This window comes from Pleurodeles waltl, chromosome 4_1 (genome assembly GCF_031143425.1).
Source record: "Pleurodeles waltl isolate 20211129_DDA chromosome 4_1, aPleWal1.hap1.20221129, whole genome shotgun sequence".
NCBI lineage: Eukaryota > Metazoa > Chordata > Amphibia > Caudata > Salamandridae > Pleurodeles > Pleurodeles waltl.
In genome coordinates this window covers 980768449-980786399 of record NC_090442.1, presented here as the reverse complement: position 1 = coordinate 980786399, position 17951 = coordinate 980768449, and the positions used below count along the sequence as shown (strand labels likewise).

At 47.2% G+C, this 17951-nt stretch overlaps 1 protein-coding gene across 1 annotated transcript in view; it reads left to right on the top strand.

The window, feature by feature from the left end:
- The window catches only part of LOC138288300 (lysosomal alpha-glucosidase-like), an 881508-nt gene that overhangs the window by 645184 nt on the left and 218373 nt on the right, over positions 1-17951 (top strand). The window lies entirely within an intron of this gene.

Here is a 17951-nt window from a genome sequence, read left to right as displayed (position 1 = left end):
ACTGCAGGGGTAGGCATTGCTATAATTCAGTACAAGCTCAGAAGAGCACTGCAAGGGTAGACATTGCTATAGTTCAGTGCCAGCTCAGAACAGCACTGCAAGAGTAGGCATTACTATAGTTCAGTGCCAGCTCAGACCAGCGCAGCAACAGTAGGCATTGCTTAAGTTCAGTGCAAGCCCAGACAAACACTACAAGAGTAGGCATTGCTATAATTCAGCACAGCTCAGAAAAGCACTATAAGTGTAGGCACTGCTATAGTTCACTGCAAGCTCAGAACAGCACTGCAAGAGTAGGCATCGCTATAGTTTAGTGAAAGCCCAGACTAGCACTGAAAAAGTAGGCTCTGCTATACTTCAGTGCACGCTGAGCATAGCACTGCAAGAGTAGACACTGCTATAGTTCACTGTGAGCTCAGGTCAGCACTGCAAAAGTAGGTACTGCTATAGTTCACTGTGATCCCCAGACCAGCACTGTAAGAACAGGCATTGCTATGCTTCACTGCAAGCCCGGAACAGCTCTGCAAGCGTAGGCACTGCTATGGTTCACTGCAAGACCACACCAGCACTGTAAAAGTAGCCACTGGTATAGATCAGTGTGATCCCAGACCAGCACTGCAAATGTAGGCATTGCTATAGTTCAGTGCAAGCCCAGAACAGCACTGCAAGAGTCGACCCTCCCAGACTAGCACTGTAAGAGTTGAAATTGTTATAGTTCACTGCGAGCTCAGAGCAGCACTGCAAGATGAGACACTGCTATAATTCACTGCGAGCCCAGGCCAGCACTGCAAGAATAGGCATTGCTATAGGTTAGTGTGAGCCTAGACCAGCACTGCAAGAGTAGGGATTGCTATCATTCAGTGCAAACTCAGAACAGCACTATAAGTGTAGGCACTGCTATAGTTTACTGCGAGCCCAGAACAGCACTGCAGGGGTAGGCATTGCTATAATTCAGTACAAGCTCAGAACAGCACTGCAAGGGTAGACATTGCTATAGTTCAGTGCTAGCTCAGAACAGCACTGCAAGAGTAGGCATTGCTATAGTTCAGTGCCAGCTCAGACCAGCGCAGCAACAGTAGGCATTGCTTTAGTTCAGTGCAAGCCCAGACAAACACTACAAGAGTAGGCATTGCTATAGTTCAGCACAGCTCAGAAAAGCACTATAAGTGTAGGCACTGCTATAGTTCACTGCAAGCTCAGAACAGCACTGCAAGAGTAGGCATTGCTATAGTTTAGTGAAAGCCCAGACTAGCACTGAAAAAGTAGGCTCTGCTATACTTCAGTGCACGCTGAGCATAGCACTGCAAGAGTAGACACTGCTATAGTTCACTGTGAGCTCAGGTCAGCACTGCAAAAGTAGGTACTGCTATAGTTCAGTGTGAACCTAGAACAGCACTGCAAGAGTAGGCCCTCCTAGACTAGCACTGCAAGTGTAGGAATTGCTATAGTTCACTGCGAGCTCAGAAGAGCACTGCTATAGTTCACTGCGAGCCCTTCCAGCACTGCAAGAGTAGGCATTGCTATAGTTCAGTGTGAGTCCAGGCCAGCACTGCCAAAGTAGGCACTGCTATATAGTTAAGTGGGAACTCAGAACAGCACTGCAAGAGTAGGCATTGCTATAGTTTAGTGGCAGCTCAGAACAGCACTGCAAGAGTAGGCTTTGCTGTAGATCTCTGTGAGCTCAGAACAGCACTGCAAGAGTAGGCATTGCTATAGTTCAGTGCAAGCCCAAACCAGCACTGCAAGAGTAAGCATAGCTATAGTTCAGTGCGAGCTCAGCACTGCAAAGGAATGAATTGCTATAGTTCTGTGTGAGATCAGAACAGCATTCCAAGACTAGCTACTGCTATAGTTGACTGCAAGCCCATACCAGCACCACAAGAAAAAGGTATTGCTATACGTTAGTGCAAGCTCAAAACACCACTGCAATAGTAGGTACTGCTGTAGTTCACTGCGAGCTGAGACCAGCACTGATAGAACAGGGACTGCTTTAGTTCAGTGCAAGCTCAGAACATCACTGCAATAGTAGGGATTGCCATAGTTCATTGTATGCTCAGAACAGCACTGCCAGCAAGAGTAGGCATTGCTATAGTTCAGTACCAGCTGAGACTAGCACAGCAAGAGTAGGCATTGCCATAGTTCAGTACGTGCACAAACTAGCAATGCAAGATTAGGCATTGCTATAGATCAGAGCGAGCTCATAACAGCACTGCAAGAGCAGGCATTGCTATAGTTCAGTGTGAGCTCAGAAAAAAACACTGCAAGAGTAGGCACTGCTATCGTTCACTGCGAGCCCAGACGAGCACTGCCAGAACAGGCATTGCAATACTTCACTGCAAGCTTGGAACAGCACTGCAAGCGTAGGCACTGCTATTGTTCATTGCAAGACCAGACCATCCCTGTAAAAGTAGCCATTGGTATAGATCAGTGTTATCCCAGACCAGCACTGCAAATGTAAGTACTGCTACAGTTCAGTGTGAGCTCAGACAAGCACTGCAAGAGTAGGCATTGCAATAGTTCAGTGCAAGCCCAGAACAGCACTACAAGAGTAGGCCCTCCCAGACTAGCACTGTAAGAGTAGAAATTGTTATAGTTCACTGCAGGCTCAAAACAGCACTGCAAGAGGAGACACTGCTATAATTCACTGCAAGCCCAGACCAGCACTGCAAGGGTAGGCATTGCTATAGATTAGTGTGAGCCTAGATCAGCACTGCAAGAGTAGGGATTGCTATTATTCAGTGCAAACTCAGAACTTCACTGTAAGAGTAGACACTGCTATAGTTTACTGCAGGGGTAGGCATTGCTATAATTCAGTACGAGCTCAGAACAGCACTGCAAGGGTAGGCATTGCTATAGTTCAGTGCCAGCTGAAAACAGCAATGCAAGAGCAGGCATTGCTATAGTTTAATGTGAGCCTAGACCAGCACTGCGAGAGCAGGCATTGCTATAGTTCAGTGCCAGCACAGACCAGCGCAGCAAGAGTAGGCATTGCTATAGTTCAGTGCGAGCCCGGACCAACACTGCAAGGGTAGGCATTGCTATAGGTTAGTGTGAGCCTAGATCAGCACTGCAAGAGTAGGGATTGCTATTATTCAGTGCAAACTCAGAATATCACTGTAAGAGTAGACACTGCTATAGTTTCACTGCAGGGGTAGGCATTGCTATAATTCAGTACGAGCTCAAAACAGCACTGCAAGGGTAGGCATTGCTATAGTTCAGTGCCAGCTGAAAACAGCAATGCAAGAGCAGGCATTGCTATAGTTTAATGTGAGCCTAGACCAGCACTGCGAGAGCAGGCATTGCTATAGTTCAGTGCCAGCACAGACCAGCGCAGCAAGAGTAGGCATTGCTATAGTTCAGTGCGAGCCCAGACCAACACTGCAAGAGTAGGCATTGCTATAGTTCAGTGCAAGCTCAAAACATCGCTGCAAGAGTAGGCATTCCTATAGTTCAGTGCACGCTCAGAACAACAGTGCAAGAGTAGGCACTGTTATAGTTCACTGCAAGCCCAGATCAACACTGCAAGAGGAGGCATTTCTATAGTTCAGCGCAGCTCAGAAAAGCACTATAAGAGTAGGCACTGCTATAGTTAACTGCAAGCCCAGAACAGCATTGCAAGAGTAGGCATTGCTATAGTTTAGTGCAAGCCCAGACTAGCACTGAAAGAGTAGGCTCTGCTATACTTCAGTGCACGCTGAGCACAACACTGCAACACTGCTATAGTTCAGTGTGAGCTCAGGTCAGCACTGCAAGAGTAGGCACTGCTATAGTTCAGTGCGAACCTAGAATAGCACTGCAAGAGTAGGCCCTCCTAGACTAGCACTGCAAGTGTAGGAATTGCTATAGTTCACTGTGAGCTCAGATGAGCACTGCAACAGTAGGCACTGCTATAGTTCACTGCGAGCTCTTCCAGCACTGCAAGAATAGGCTTTGCTATAGTTCAGTTTGAGTCCAGACCAGCACTGCCAAAGTAGGCACTGCTATATAGTTAAGTGGGAACTCAGAACAGCACTGCAAGAGTAGGCATTGCTATAGTTTAGTGACAGCTCAGAACAGCACTGCAAGGTAGGCTTTGCTGGAGATCTTTGTGAGTTCAGAACAGCACTGCAAGAGTAGGCATTGATATAGTTCAATGCAAGCCCAGACCAGCACTGCAAGAGTAAGCATAGCTATAGTTCAGTGTCGCTCAGACTAGCACTGCAAGGGTAGGCCTTGCTATAGTTCAGTGCGAGATCAGCACTGCAAGGGAATGCATTGCTATAGTTCAGTGTGATATCACGACAGCATTCCAAGAGTAGGCACTGCTATAGTTGACTGCAAGCCCATACCAGCACTGCAAGAACAGGTATTGCTATACGTTAGTGCAAGCTCAGAACACCACTTCAATTGTAGGTACTGCTGTAGTTCACTGTGAGCTGACACCAGCACTGATAGAAGAGGCACTGCTTTAGTTCAGTGCAAGCTCCGAACAGCACTGGAATAGTAGGCATTGCCATAGTTCATTGTATGCTCAGAACAGCACTCCAACAGTATGCATTTCTATAGTTCAATGCATGCTCAGACCAGTACTGAAAGAGTAAGCATTGCTATAGTTCAATGCAAGCCTAGACCAGCACTCAAAGAGTAGGAACTGCTATAGTTCAGTGCGAGTTCAGACCAGGAGGGCAAGAGTATGCACCACTATAGTTTAGTGCAAGCTCAGAAAAGCACTGCAAATGTAGGCATTGCTATAGTTCACTGTGAGCTCAGACCTGCTATGCAATAGTGAACATTGCCATAGTTCAGTGCGAACCCAGATCAGCAAGGCTCGAGTAGGCACCGCTATAGCTCAGTGCAAGGTCTGAACAGCACTGCAAGAATAGGCACTGTTATAGTTCAATGAAAGCTCAGCACAGCAGTGTGCAAAGTAGGCATTGCTAAATTTCAATACAAGCTCAGACCTGCTCTGCAAGAGTAAACATTGCCATAGTTCAGTGCAAACCCAGATCAGCAAGGCACGAGTAGGCACTGCTAAATTTCAGTGCTAGCTCAGACCAGCACAGCAAGGGCAGGCACTGCCAAAGTTCACTGCGAGCTCAGAAAGCACTGCAAAGTAGGCATTGCTAAATGTCAGTACAAGCTCAGTACAGCAGTGCAAAAGTAGGCACTACTGTAGTTCACTGCGAGCCCAGGCCAGCACTGCAAGAGGAGGCATTGCTTTAGTTCAGTGCAAGCTCAGAACAGCTCTGCAAGAGTAGGCATTGCTATAGTTCAGTGCGGGTTCAGAGCAGTACTGCAAGAGTAGGCATTGCTATAACTCAGTGAGACCCTAGACCAGTACTGAAAGAGTAGTCACTGCTATAGCTCAGTACAAGCTCAGACTCGCACTGCAAAATTAGGCATTGCTATAGTCCAATGCAAGCTCGGAACAGCACTGCAATAGTAGGCACTGTAGGCACTGCTATAGTTCACTGCAGACCCAGGTCAGCACTTCAAGAGCAGGCATTGATAAAGTTCAGAGTGAGTTCAGACCAGCACTGCAGGAGTAGGCATTGCTATAATTGAGTGCGAGCCCAGAGCAGTATTTCAAGAGTAGTCACTACTATACTTCAGTGCGAGATTAGACCAGTACTGAAAGAGTAGTCACTGCTGTAGCTCAGTATGAGCTCAGACCCACACTGCAAGAGTGGGCATTGCTATAGTTCAGTGCAAGCTCTCAACAGCACTTTAATATTAGGCACTGTAGGCACTGCTATAGTTCACTGCAAACCCAGGACAGCACTGCAAGAGTAGGCATTGATATAGTTCATTGTGAGTTCAGACCAGCACATCAAGAATAGCCATTAGTGTAGTTCATTGCTCTGACCAGCACTGAAAGAGTAGGCATTGCTATAGTTGAGTCCGAGATCAGACCAGTACTGCAAGAGTAGTCACTGCTGTAGCTCAGTGCGAGCACAGACCAGCACAGGAAGAGTAGACTGCTATAGTTCAGTACGAACTCAGACCAGCCCTGCAGGAGTAAGCATTGCTATAGTTCAGTGCAAGTCCAGACCAGCACTGCAAGAGTAGGCATCGCTATCATTTAGTGTGAGCTCAGACCAGCACTGCAAGAGTAGGCACTGCTATCATTCAGTGTGCAATCAGACCAGCACAGCAAGAGTAGGCATTGCTATAGTTCATTGCGAGCCCAGCCCAGCCCTGCAAGAGTAGGCATTGCTATAGTTCAGTGCGAGCTCAGAACACCAGTGCAAGAGTGGGCATTGCAATAGTTCAGTCCGTGCTCAGAACAACACTGCAAGAGTTGGCACTGCTATAGTTCACCGCGAGCCCAGATCAGCACTGCAAGAACACGCATTGCTATGCTTCACTGCAAGCCGGAACAGCACTGCAAGTGTAGGCACTGCTATAGTTCATTGCATGCCCAGACGTCACTGCAAGAGCAGCCATTGCTATAGTTCAGTGTGAGCCCAGACCAGCACAGTAAAAGTAGGTACTACTATAGTTCAATGCATGCTTAGACCAGCACTAGAAGAGTCGGAATTGCTATAGTTAAGTGCGAGCTCAGGACAGCAGTCCAAAAGTAGACAGTAATATAGTTCAGTGTGAGCCTAGACCAGCAATGCAAGAGTAGAGATTGCTATAGTTCAGTGAAAACTCATACCAACACTGCAAGAGTGGGGATTGCTATATTTCACTGCATACCCAGCCCAGCAATAGAAGGCTTTCCTATTGTTCAGTGCGAGTAAAGACCAGTACTGCAAGAGTAGGCATTGCTATAATTCAGTGCTAGCTCAGACCAGTACTGCAAGAGTACTCACTGCTATAGCTCAGCACGAGCTTAGACCAGCACAGCAAGAGTAGACTGCTGTAACTCAGTGCTAGCTCAGAACAGCACAGCAAGAGTAGGCATTTCTATAGTTCAGTGTGAGCACAGAACAGCACTGCAATAGTAGGCACTGTAGGCACTGCTATAGTTCACTGCAAACCCAGGCCAGCACTGCGGGAGCAGGCATTGATATAGTTTAGTGTGAGTTCAAACCAGTACGGCAAGAGTAGCATTGCTGTAGTTCAGTGCTCTGACCAGCACTGAAAGAGTAGGCATTGCTATCGTTCAGTACGAGATCAGACCTGTACTGCAAGAGTACTCACTGCTATAGCTCAGTACGGGCTTAGATGAGCACAGCTAGAGTAGACTGCTGTAACTCAGTGCGAGCTCAGAACAGCACAGCAAGAGTAGGCATTGCTATAGTTCAGTGCTAACTCAGACCAGCACTGCAGGAGTAAGCATTGCTGTAGTTCAGTGCAAGTCCAGGCCAGCACTGCAACAGTAGGCACTGCTATCATTCAGTGTGAGATCAGACTAGCACATCAAGAGTAGGTTTTGCTAAAGTTCCGTGGGAGCCCAAACTAGCACTGCAAGAGTAGGCATTGCTATAGTTCAGTGCGAGGTCAGAACAGCACTTCAAGAGTAGGCGTCGCTATAGTTCAGTGCGAGGTCAGAACTGCACTGCTATAGTTCACTGCAAGCCCAAACCAGCGCTGCAAGAACAGGCATTTCTATACTTAACTGCAAGCTCGGAACAGCACTGCAAGTGTAGACACTGCTATAATTCATTACATGCCCAGACGTGCACTGCAAGAGTAGCCATTGCTATAGTTCAGTGTGAGCCCTGACCAGCACTGCAAAAGTAGGTACTGCTATAGTTCAGTGTGTGCTCACACCAACACTACAAGAGTAGCCAATGCTATACTTAAGTGTGAACTCAGAACAGCAGTGCAAGAGTGGGCATTATTATATTTCAGTGTGAGCCTAGACCAGCACTGCAAGAGGAGAGATTGCTATAGTTGAGTGTGAACTCATACCAGCACTGCTATAGTTTAGTGCGAGCCCAGACTAGCACTGAAAGAGTAGGCTCTGCTATACTTCAGTGCAAGCTCAGAACAGCACTGCAAGAGTAGATACTGTTATAGTTCAGTGTGAGCTCAGGCCAGCACTGCAAGAGTAGGCACTGCTATAGTTCAGTGCGAACTTAGAACAGCACTTCAAGAGTAGGCCCTCCTAGACTAGCACTGCAAGTGTAGGAATTGCTATAGTTCACTATGAGCTCACAACAGCACTGCAACTATAGGCACTGCTATAGTTCACAGTGAGCCCTTCTAGCACTGCAAGAGTAGGAATTGCCATATTTCAGTGTGAGCCCAGACCAGCACTGCAAGAGTAAACATAGCTATAGTTCAGTGTGAGCTCAGACTAGCACTGTAAGGGTAGGCCATGCTATAGTTCAGTGCGAGCTCAGCACTGCAAGGGAATGCATTGCTATAGTTCAGTGTAAGATCAGAAAAACATTGCAGGAGTAGGCACTGCTATAGCTGACTGTGAGCCCATACCAGCACTGCAAGAACAGGTATTGCTATAATTTAGTGCAAGCTCAGAACACCACTGCAATAGTAGGGATTGCCATAGTTCATTGTATGCTCAGAACAGCACTGCCAGCAAGAGTAGTCATTGCTATAGTACAGTACCAGCTGAGACTAGCACAGCAAGAGTAGGCATTGCCATAGTTCAGTACGTGCACAAACTAGCAATGCAAGATTAGGCATTGCTATAGATCAGAGCGAGCTCATAACAGCACTGCAAGAGCAGGCATTGCTATAGTTCAGTGTGAGCTCAGAAAAAAACACTGCAAGAGTAGGCACTGTTATAGTTCACTGCGAGCCTAGACGAGCACTGCCAGAACAGGCATTGCTATACTTCACTGCAAGCTTGGAACAGCACTGCAAGCGTAGGCACTGCTATTGTTCATTGCAAGACCAGACCATCCCTGTAAAAGTAGCCATTGGTATAGATCAGTGTGATCCCAGACCAGCACTGCAAATGTAAGTACTGCTACAGTTCAGTGTGAGCTCAGACAAGCACTGCAAGAGTAGGCATTGCAATAGTTCAGTGCAAGCTCAGAACACCACTGCAATAGTACGTACTGCTATAGTTCACTGCGAGCTCAGAGGAGGACTGATAGAACAGGCACTTCTTTAGTTCAGCGCAAGCTCAGAACAGCACTGTAATAGTAGCATTGCCATAGTTCATTGTATGCTCAGTACAGCACTTCAAGAGTATGCATTTCTATAGTTCAATACAAGCTAAAACCAGCACTGAAAGAGTAGGCATTGCTATTCTTCAGTGCAAGCCCAGACTAGTACTCAAAGAGTAGGCACTGCTATAGTTCAATGCAAGATCAGACCAGGACAGCAAGAGTATGCACCACAATAGTTTAGTGCAATCTCAGAACACCACTGCAAGTGTAGGCATTGCTATTGTTAATTGCGAGCTCAGTCCAGCTCTGCAGGAGTAAATATTGCCATAGTTCAGTGCGAACCCAGATCAGCAATGCAAGAGTAGACACCGCTATAGCTCAGTGCAAAGTCTGAACAGCACTTCAAGAGTAGGCACTGTAATAGTTCAATGTAAGCTCAGAACAGCAGTGCAAGTGTAGGCACTGCTAAATTTCAGTGTGAGCTCAGACCAGCACAGCAAGGGCAGGCGCTGCCATAGTTCAGTGCGAGCTCAGAACAGCACGGCAAGAGGAAGAATTGCTATACTTCAGTGCGAGCCCAGAACAAGCACTGCAAGAACAGGCATTTCTATAGTTCAGTGTGAGCCTAAACCAGCAATGCAAGAACAGGCATTGCTATAGTTCAGTTCCAACTCAGACCAGCACAGGAAGAGTAGGCATTCCTATAGTTCAGTGCAAGCTTAGATCAGCAATGGAAGAGTAGCCACTGTTATAATTCATTGCGAGTTCAGAACAGCAGTGCAAGTGTAGGCAATGCGATTGTTCGGTTCTAGCTCAACACTGCAAGGGAATTCAGTACTATAGTTCAGTGCGAGCCTAAAACAGCACTTCAAGAGTAGGCATTGCTATAGCTCAGTGTGAGCTCAGTCCAGAACTGCAAGAGTAGGTAATGCTATAGTTTAGTGTGAGCTCAGACCAGATCTGAAAGAGTAGGCATAGCTATAGTTCAGTCCGAGCCCAGACCAGCACAGCAACAGTAGGCATTGCTATAGTTCAGTACAAGCCCCGACCAGCACAGCAACAGTAGGCACTGCTATAGTTCAGTGCAAGCTCAGAATATCATTGCAAGTGTAGGCATTGCTGTTGTTCATTGCGAGCTCAGTCCAGCTCTGCAAGAGTAAACATTGCCATAGTTCAGTGCGAACCCAGATCAGCAATACAAGAGTAGGCACCGCTATAGCTCACTGCAAGGTCTGAACAGCACTGCAAGAGTAGGCACTGTTGTAGTTCAATGTAAGCTCAGAACAGCAGTGTAGGTGTAGGCACTGCTAAATTTCAGTTTGAGCTCAGACCAGCACAGCAAGGGCAGGTGCTGCCCTAGTTCAGTGCGAGCTCAGAACAGCACTGCAAGAGGAAGAATTGCTATACTTCAGTGCGAGCCCAGAACAGCACTGCAAGAATAGGCATTTCTATAGTTCAGTGTGAGCCTAAACCAGCAATGCAAGAACAGGCATTGCGATAGTTTAGTGCCAGCTCAGACCAGCACAGCAAGAGTAGGCATTCCTATAGTTCAGTGCAAGCTCAGATCAGCACTGCAAGAGTAGGCACTGTTATAATTCAGTGCGAGTTCAGAACAGCAGTGCAAGTGTAGGCACTGCTATTGTTCTGTTCTAGCTCAACACTGCAAGGGAATACATTACTGTAGTTCAATGCAAGCCTAGAACAGCACAGCAAGAGTATGCATTGCTGTTGTTGAGTGTGAGCTCAGAACTGCAAGAGTAGGTATTGCTATAGTTTAGTAGGAGCTCAGACCAGCACTGCAAGAGTAGGCATTGCTATAGTTCAGTACGAGCCCATACCACCACAGCAACAGTAGGCATTGCTATAGTTCAGTACAACCCCCGACCAGCACAGCAAGAGTAGGCACTGCTGTAGTTCAGTGCAAGCTCAGAACACCACTGCAATAGCAGGCACTGCTATAGTTTACTGCAAGGCCAGACCAGCACTGCAAGACCAGGCATTTCTATGCTTTACTGCAAGCTCGGAACAGCACTGCAAGAGTAGGCCCTCCCAAACTAGCACTGTAAGAGTATAAATTGTTATAGTTAACTGTAAGCCCAAACCAGCGCTGCAAGAACAGGCATTTCTATACTTAACTGCAAGCTCGGAACAGCACTGCAAGTGTAGACACTGCTATGGTTCACTGCAAGACCAGACCAGCGCTGTAAAAGTAACCATTGGTATAGATCAGTGTGATCCCAGACCAGCACAGCAAATGTAGTTATTGCTACAGTTCAGTGTGAGCTCAGACAAGCACTGAAAGAGTAGGCATTGCTATAGTTCAGTGCAAGCCCAGAACAGCACTGCAAGAGTAGGCCCTCCCAGACTGGCACGATGAGTAGAAATTGTTATAGTGCACTGCGAGCTGAGAACAGTAGTGCAAGATGAGACACTGCTATAATTCACTGTAAGCCCAGACCAGCACTCCAAGAGTAGGCATTGCTATAGTTTAGTGTGAGCCTAGATCAGCACTGCAAGAGTAGGGATTTCTATTATTCTGTGCGAACTCAGAACAGCACTGTAACAGTAGGCACTGCCATAGTTTACTGCGAGCCCAGAACAGCACTGCAGGGGTAGGCATTGCTATAATTCAGTATGAGCTCAGAACAGCACTGCAAGGGTAGGCATTGCTATTGTTCAGTGCCAGCTCAGAACAGCAATGCAAGGGTAGGCATTGCTATAGTTTAATGAGAGCCTAGACCAACACTACAAGAGCAGGCATTGCTATAGTTCAGTGCCAGCTCAGACCAGCGCAGCAAGAGTAGGCATTGCTATAGTTCAGTGCGAGCTCTGAACAGCGCTGCGAGAGTAGGCACTGTTATAGTTCACTGCGAGCCCAAACCAGCACTGAAAGAGCAGGCATTTCTATACTTCACTGCAAGCTCAGAACACCACTGCAAGTGTAGGCACTGCTATAATTCACTGCAAGCCCAGCTCAGCCCAGCCCAGCAACAGAAGGCATTGCCATAGATCAGTGCGAGTTCAGAACAGCACTCGAAGAGTAGGCATTGCTATAGTTCAGTGCAAGCTCAAAATAACACTGCAAGAGTATGGACTTCTATAGCTCAGTGCGAGCTCAGACCAGCACTGCAAGAGTAGGCACTGCTATAGTTCAGTGCAAGTTCAGACCAGGACAGCAAGAGTATGCACCACAATAGTTTAGTTCAAGCTAAGAACATCACTGCAAGAGTAGGCATTGCTATTGTTCATTGCGTCCTCAGTCCAGCTCTGCAAGAGTAAACATTGCATAGTTCAGTGGAACCCAGATCAGCAATGCAAGAGTAGGCACCGCTATAGCTCAGTGCCAAGACTGAACAGCACTGCAAGAGTAGGCACTGTTATAGTTCAATGTAAGCTCAGAACAGCAGTGCAAGTGTAGGCGCTGCCACAGTTCAGTGCAAGCTCAGAACAGCACTGCAAGAGGAAGAATTGCTATACTTCAGTGCGAGCCCAGAACAGCACTGCAACAATAGGCATTTCTATAGTTCAGTGTGAGCCGAAACCAGCACTGCAAGAACAGGCATTGTTATAGTTCAGTGCCACCTCAGACCAGCACAGCAAGAGTAAGCATTCCTATAGTTCAGTGCGTGCTCAGAAAACAGTGCAAGAGTAGGCACTGCTATAGTTCACTGCGAGCCCAGACCAGCACTGCCAGTAAGAGTAGGCATTGCTATAGTTCAGTGCCAGCTCGGACCAGCACAGCAAGAGTAGGCATTGCTATAGTTCAGTACGTTCCCAAACTAGTAATGCAAGAGTAGGCATTGCTATAGATCAGAGCGAGCTCATAACAGCACTGCAAGAGTAGGCATTGCTATAGTTCAGTGCGAGCTCAGAACAACACTGCAAAAGTAGTCTCTGCTATAGTTCACTGCGAGCCCAAAAAAAGCACGGCAAGAACAGGCATGGCTATACTTCACTGCAAGCTCAGAACAGCACTGCAAGAGTAAGCACTGCTATAGTTCACTGCGAGCCCAGACCAGCACTGCAAGAACAGGCATTGCTATTCTTCACTGCAAGCTCGGAACAGCACTGTAAGCGTAGGCACTGCTATCTTTCACTGCAAAACCAGACCAGCCCTGTGAAAGTAGCAATTGGTATAGATTAGTGTGATCAAAGACCAGCACTGCAAATCTACGTACTGCTACAGTTCAGTGTGAGCTCAGACAAGCACTGCAAGAGTAGGCATTGCTATAGTTCAGTGCAAGCCCAGAACAGCACTGCAAGAGTAGGCCCTCCCAGACTAGCACTGTAAGAGTAGAAATTGTTATAGTTCACTGCGAGCTGAGAACAGTAATGCAAGATGAGACACTGCTATAATTCACTGCGAGCCCAGACCAGCACTGCAAGAGTAGGCATTGCTATAGGGTAGTGTGAACCTAGATCAGCACTGCAAGAGTAGGGATTGCTATTATTCAGTGCAAACTCAGAACAGCACTGTAAGAGTAGGCACTGCTATAGTTTACTGCGAGCCCAGAACAGCACTGCAGGGGTAGGCATTGCTATAATTCAGTACGAGCTCAGAACAGCACTGAAAGGGTAGGCATTGCTATTGTTCAGTGCCAGCTCAGGACAGCAATGCAAGAGTAGGCACTGCTATAGTTCAATGCGAGCCGAGACCAGCACTGCAAGAGCAGGCATTGCTATACTTCACTGCAAGCTCAGAACAGCACTGCAAGTGTAGGCACTGCTATAGTTCACTGCAACCCCAGCTCAGCCCAGCAACAGAAGGCATTGCTATAGTTCAGTGTGAGTTCAGAACAGCACTCAAAGAGTAGGCATTGCAATAGTTCAGTGCAAGCTCAAAATAACACTGCAAGAGTATGGACTTCTATAGTTCAGTGCGAGCTCAGACGAGCACTGGAAGAGTAGACACTGCTATAGTTCACTGCGAGCCCAGCTCAGCCCAGCAAGAGTAGGCATTGCTATAGTTTAGTGAAATCCCAGACTAGCACAGAAAGAGTAGCCTGTGCTATACTTCAGTGCAAGCTGAGCACAGCATTGAAAGAGTAGACACTGCTATAGTTCAGTGTGAGCTCAGCTCAGCACTGCAAGAGTAGGCATTGCTATAGTTCAGTGTGAACCTGGAACAGCACTGCAAGAGTAGTCCCTCCTAGACTAGCACTGCAAGTGTAGGAATTGCTGTAGTTCACTGTGATCTCAGAAGAAGCACTGCAACAGTAGGCACTGCTGTAGTTCACTGAAAGCCCTTCCAGCACTGCAAGAGTAGGCATTGCTATAGTTCAGTGTGAGTCCAGACGAGCACTGCCAAAGTAGGCACTGCCATATAGTTAAGTTGGTACTCAGAACAACACTGCAAGAGTAGGCATTGCTATACTTTAGTGACAGCTCAGAACAGCACTGCAAGGGTAGGCATTGCTGTAGATCTCTGTGAGCTGAGAAGAGCACTGCGAGAATAGGCATTGCTATAGTACAGTGTGAGTCTAGACCAGCACTGTAAGAGTAGGCATTGCTATAGTTCAGGGCTAGCCCAGACTAGCACTGCAAGAGTAAGCATAGCTATAGTTCAGTATGAGCTCAGACTAGCACTGCAAGGGTAGGCCTGCTATAGTTCAATGCGAGCTCAGCACTGCAAGGGAATGCATTGCTATAGTTCAGTGTGAGATCAGAACAGCATTCCAAGAGTAGACATTGCTATTGTTCAGTGCGTGCTCAGAACAACACTGCAAGAGTTGACACTGCTATAGTTCACTGCGAGCCCAGACCAGCACTTGCAGAACAGGCATTGCTATGCTTCACTGCAAGCTCGTAACAGCATTGCAAGTGTAGGCACTGCTATAGTTCATTGCAAGCCCAAATGGCACTTAAGTGTGAGCTCAGAACAGCAGTGCAAGAGTAGGCACTATTATATTTCAGTGTGAGCCTAGACTAGCACTGCAAGAGTAGAGATTGCTATAGTTGAGTGTGAGCTCATACCAGCACTATGAGTAGGCTCTGTTGTAGTTCACTGCGAGCCCAGAACAGCACTGCAAGAGTAGGCAGTGCTATAATTTACTGCGAGCCCAGTCTAACACTGAAAGAGTAGGCTCTGCTATACTTCAGTGCAAGCTCAGAACAGCACTGTAAGAGTAGACACTGCTATAGTTCAGTGTGAACTCAGGCCAGCACTGCAAGAGTAGACACTGCTATAGTTCAGTACGAACCTAGAACAGCACTGCAAGAGTAGGCCCTCCTAGACTAGCACTGCAAGTGTAGGAATTGCCATAGTTCACTGTGAGCTCAGAACAGCACTGCAACAGTAGGCACTACTAGTTCACTGTGAGCCCTTCCAGCACTGCAAGAGCAGGAATTGCCATATTTCAGTGCGAGCCCAGACCAGCACTGCAAGAGTAAACATAGCTATAGTTCAGTGCAAACTCAGCACTGCAAGGGAAGGTAATGCTATAGTTCAGTGTGAGATCACAACAGCACTCCAAGAGTAGGCACTGCTATAGTTGACTGCAAGCCCATACCTGCCCTGCAAGAACAGGTATTGCTATACTTTAGTGCAAGCTGAGAACACCACTGCAATAGTAGGTACTGCTGTAGTTCACTGCGAGCTGAGACCAGCATTGATAGAACAGGCACTGCTTTAGTTCAGTGCAAGCTCAGAACAGCACTGCAATAGTAGGCATTGCCATAGTTCAGTGTAGGCTCAGAACAGCACTCCAAGTGTATCCATTTCTATAGTTCAATGCAAGCCCAGACCAACAGTGAAAGAGTAACCATTGCTATAGTTCAGTGCGAGCCTAGACCAGCACTCAAAGAGTAGGCACTGCTCTAGTTCAGTGCGAGTTCAGACCAGGACAGCGAGAGTATGTACCACTATAGTTTAGTGCAAGCTCAGAACAGCACTGCAAGAGTAGGCATTGTTATAGTTCATTGCAAGCTCAGACCTGCTCTGCAAGAGTAAACATTGTTCAGTGGAAATCCAGATCAGCAAGGCAAGAGTAGGCACAGCTATAGCTCAGTGCAAGGTCTGAACAGCACTGCAGGAGTAGGCACTGTTGTATTTCAATGTAAGCTCAGAACAGCAGGGCAAATGTAGGCACTGCTAAATTTCAGTGTGAGCTCAGAACAGCACAGCAAGAGTAGGCATTGCTATAGTTCAGTGCAAACTCAGACCAGCACTGCAGGAGTAAGCATTGCTATAGTTCAGACCAGCACTGCAAGAGTAGGCATCGCTATCATTTAGTGTGAGCTCAGACCAGCGCAGCAAGAGTAGGTATTGCTATAGTTCAGTTAGAGCTGAAACCAGCACTGCAAGAGTAGGCATTGCTATGGTTCAGTGCGAGCTTAGAACAGCACTGCAAGAGAAGGCATTGCTGTAGTTCAGTGCGAGGTCAGAACAACACTGCAAGAGGTGGCACTGCTATAGTTTACTGTGAGCCCAGACCAGCACTGCAAGAGTAGGCAGTGCTATAATTTACTGCGAGCCCAGTCTAACACTGAAAGAGTAGGCTCTGCTATACTTCAGTGCAAGCTCAGAACAGCACTGTAAGAGTAGACACTGCTATAGTTCAGTGTGAACTCAGGCCAGCACTGCAAGAGTAGACACTGCTATAGTTCAGTACGAACCTAGAACAGCACTGCAAGAGTAGGCCCTCCTAGACTAGCACTGCAAGTGTAGGAATTGCCATAGTTCACTGTGAGCTCAGAACAGCACTGCAACAGTAGGCACTACTAGTTCACTGTGAGCCCTTCCAGCACTGCAAGAGCAGGAATTGCCGTATTTCAGTGCGAGCCCAGACCAGCACTGCAAGAGTAAACATAGCTATAGTTCAGTGCAAGCTCAGCACTGCAAGGGAAGGTAATGCTATAGTTCAGTGTGAGATCACAACAGCACTCCAAGAGTAGGCACTGCTATAGTTGACTGCAAGCCCATACCTGCCCTGCAAGAACAGGTATTGCTATACTTTAGTGCAAGCTGAGAACACCACTGCAATAGTAGGTACTGCTGTAGTTCACTGCGAGCTGAGACCAGCATTGATAGAATAGGCACTGCTTTAGTTCAGTGCAAGCTCAGAACAGCACTGCAATAGTAGGCATTGCCATAGTTCAGTGTAGGCTCAGAACAGCACTCGAAGTGTATCCATTTCTATAGTTCAATGCAAGCCCAGACCAACAGTGAAAGAGTAACCATTGCTATAGTTCAGTGCGAGCCTAGACCAGCACTCAAAGAGTAGGCACTGCTCTAGTTCAATGCGAGTTCAGACCAGGACAGCGAGAGTATGTACCACTATAGTTTAGTGCAAGCTCAGAACAGCACTGCAAGAGTAGGCAGTGTTATAGTTCATTGCAAGCTCAGACCTGCTCTGCAAGAGTAAACATTGTTCAGTGGAAACCCAGATCAGCAAGGCAAGAGTAGGCACAGCTATAGCTCAGTGCAAGGTCTGAACAGCACTGCAGGAGTAGGCACTGTTGTATTTCAATGTAAGCTCAGAACAGCAGGGCAAATGTAGGCACTGCTAAATTTCAGTGTGAGCTCAGAACAGCACAGCAAGAGTAGGCATTGCTATAGTTCAGTGCAAACTCAGACCAGCACTGCAGGAGTAAGCATTGCTATAGTTCAGTGCAAGTCCAGACCAGCACTGCAAGAGTAGGCATCGCTATCATTTAGTGTGAGCTCAGACCAGCGCAGCAAGAGTAGGTATTGCTATAGTTCAGTTAGAGCTGAAACCAGCACTGCAAGAGTAGGCATTGCTATAGTTCAGTGCGAGCTTAGAACAGCACTGCAAGAGAAGGCATTGCTATAGTTCAGTGCGAGGTCAGAACAACACTGCAAGAGGTGGCACTGCTATAGTTTACTGTGAGCCCAGACCAGCACTGTAAGAACAGGCATTGCTATACTTCACTGCAAGCTTGGAACAGCACTGAAAGTGTAGGCACTGCTATAGTTCATTGCAA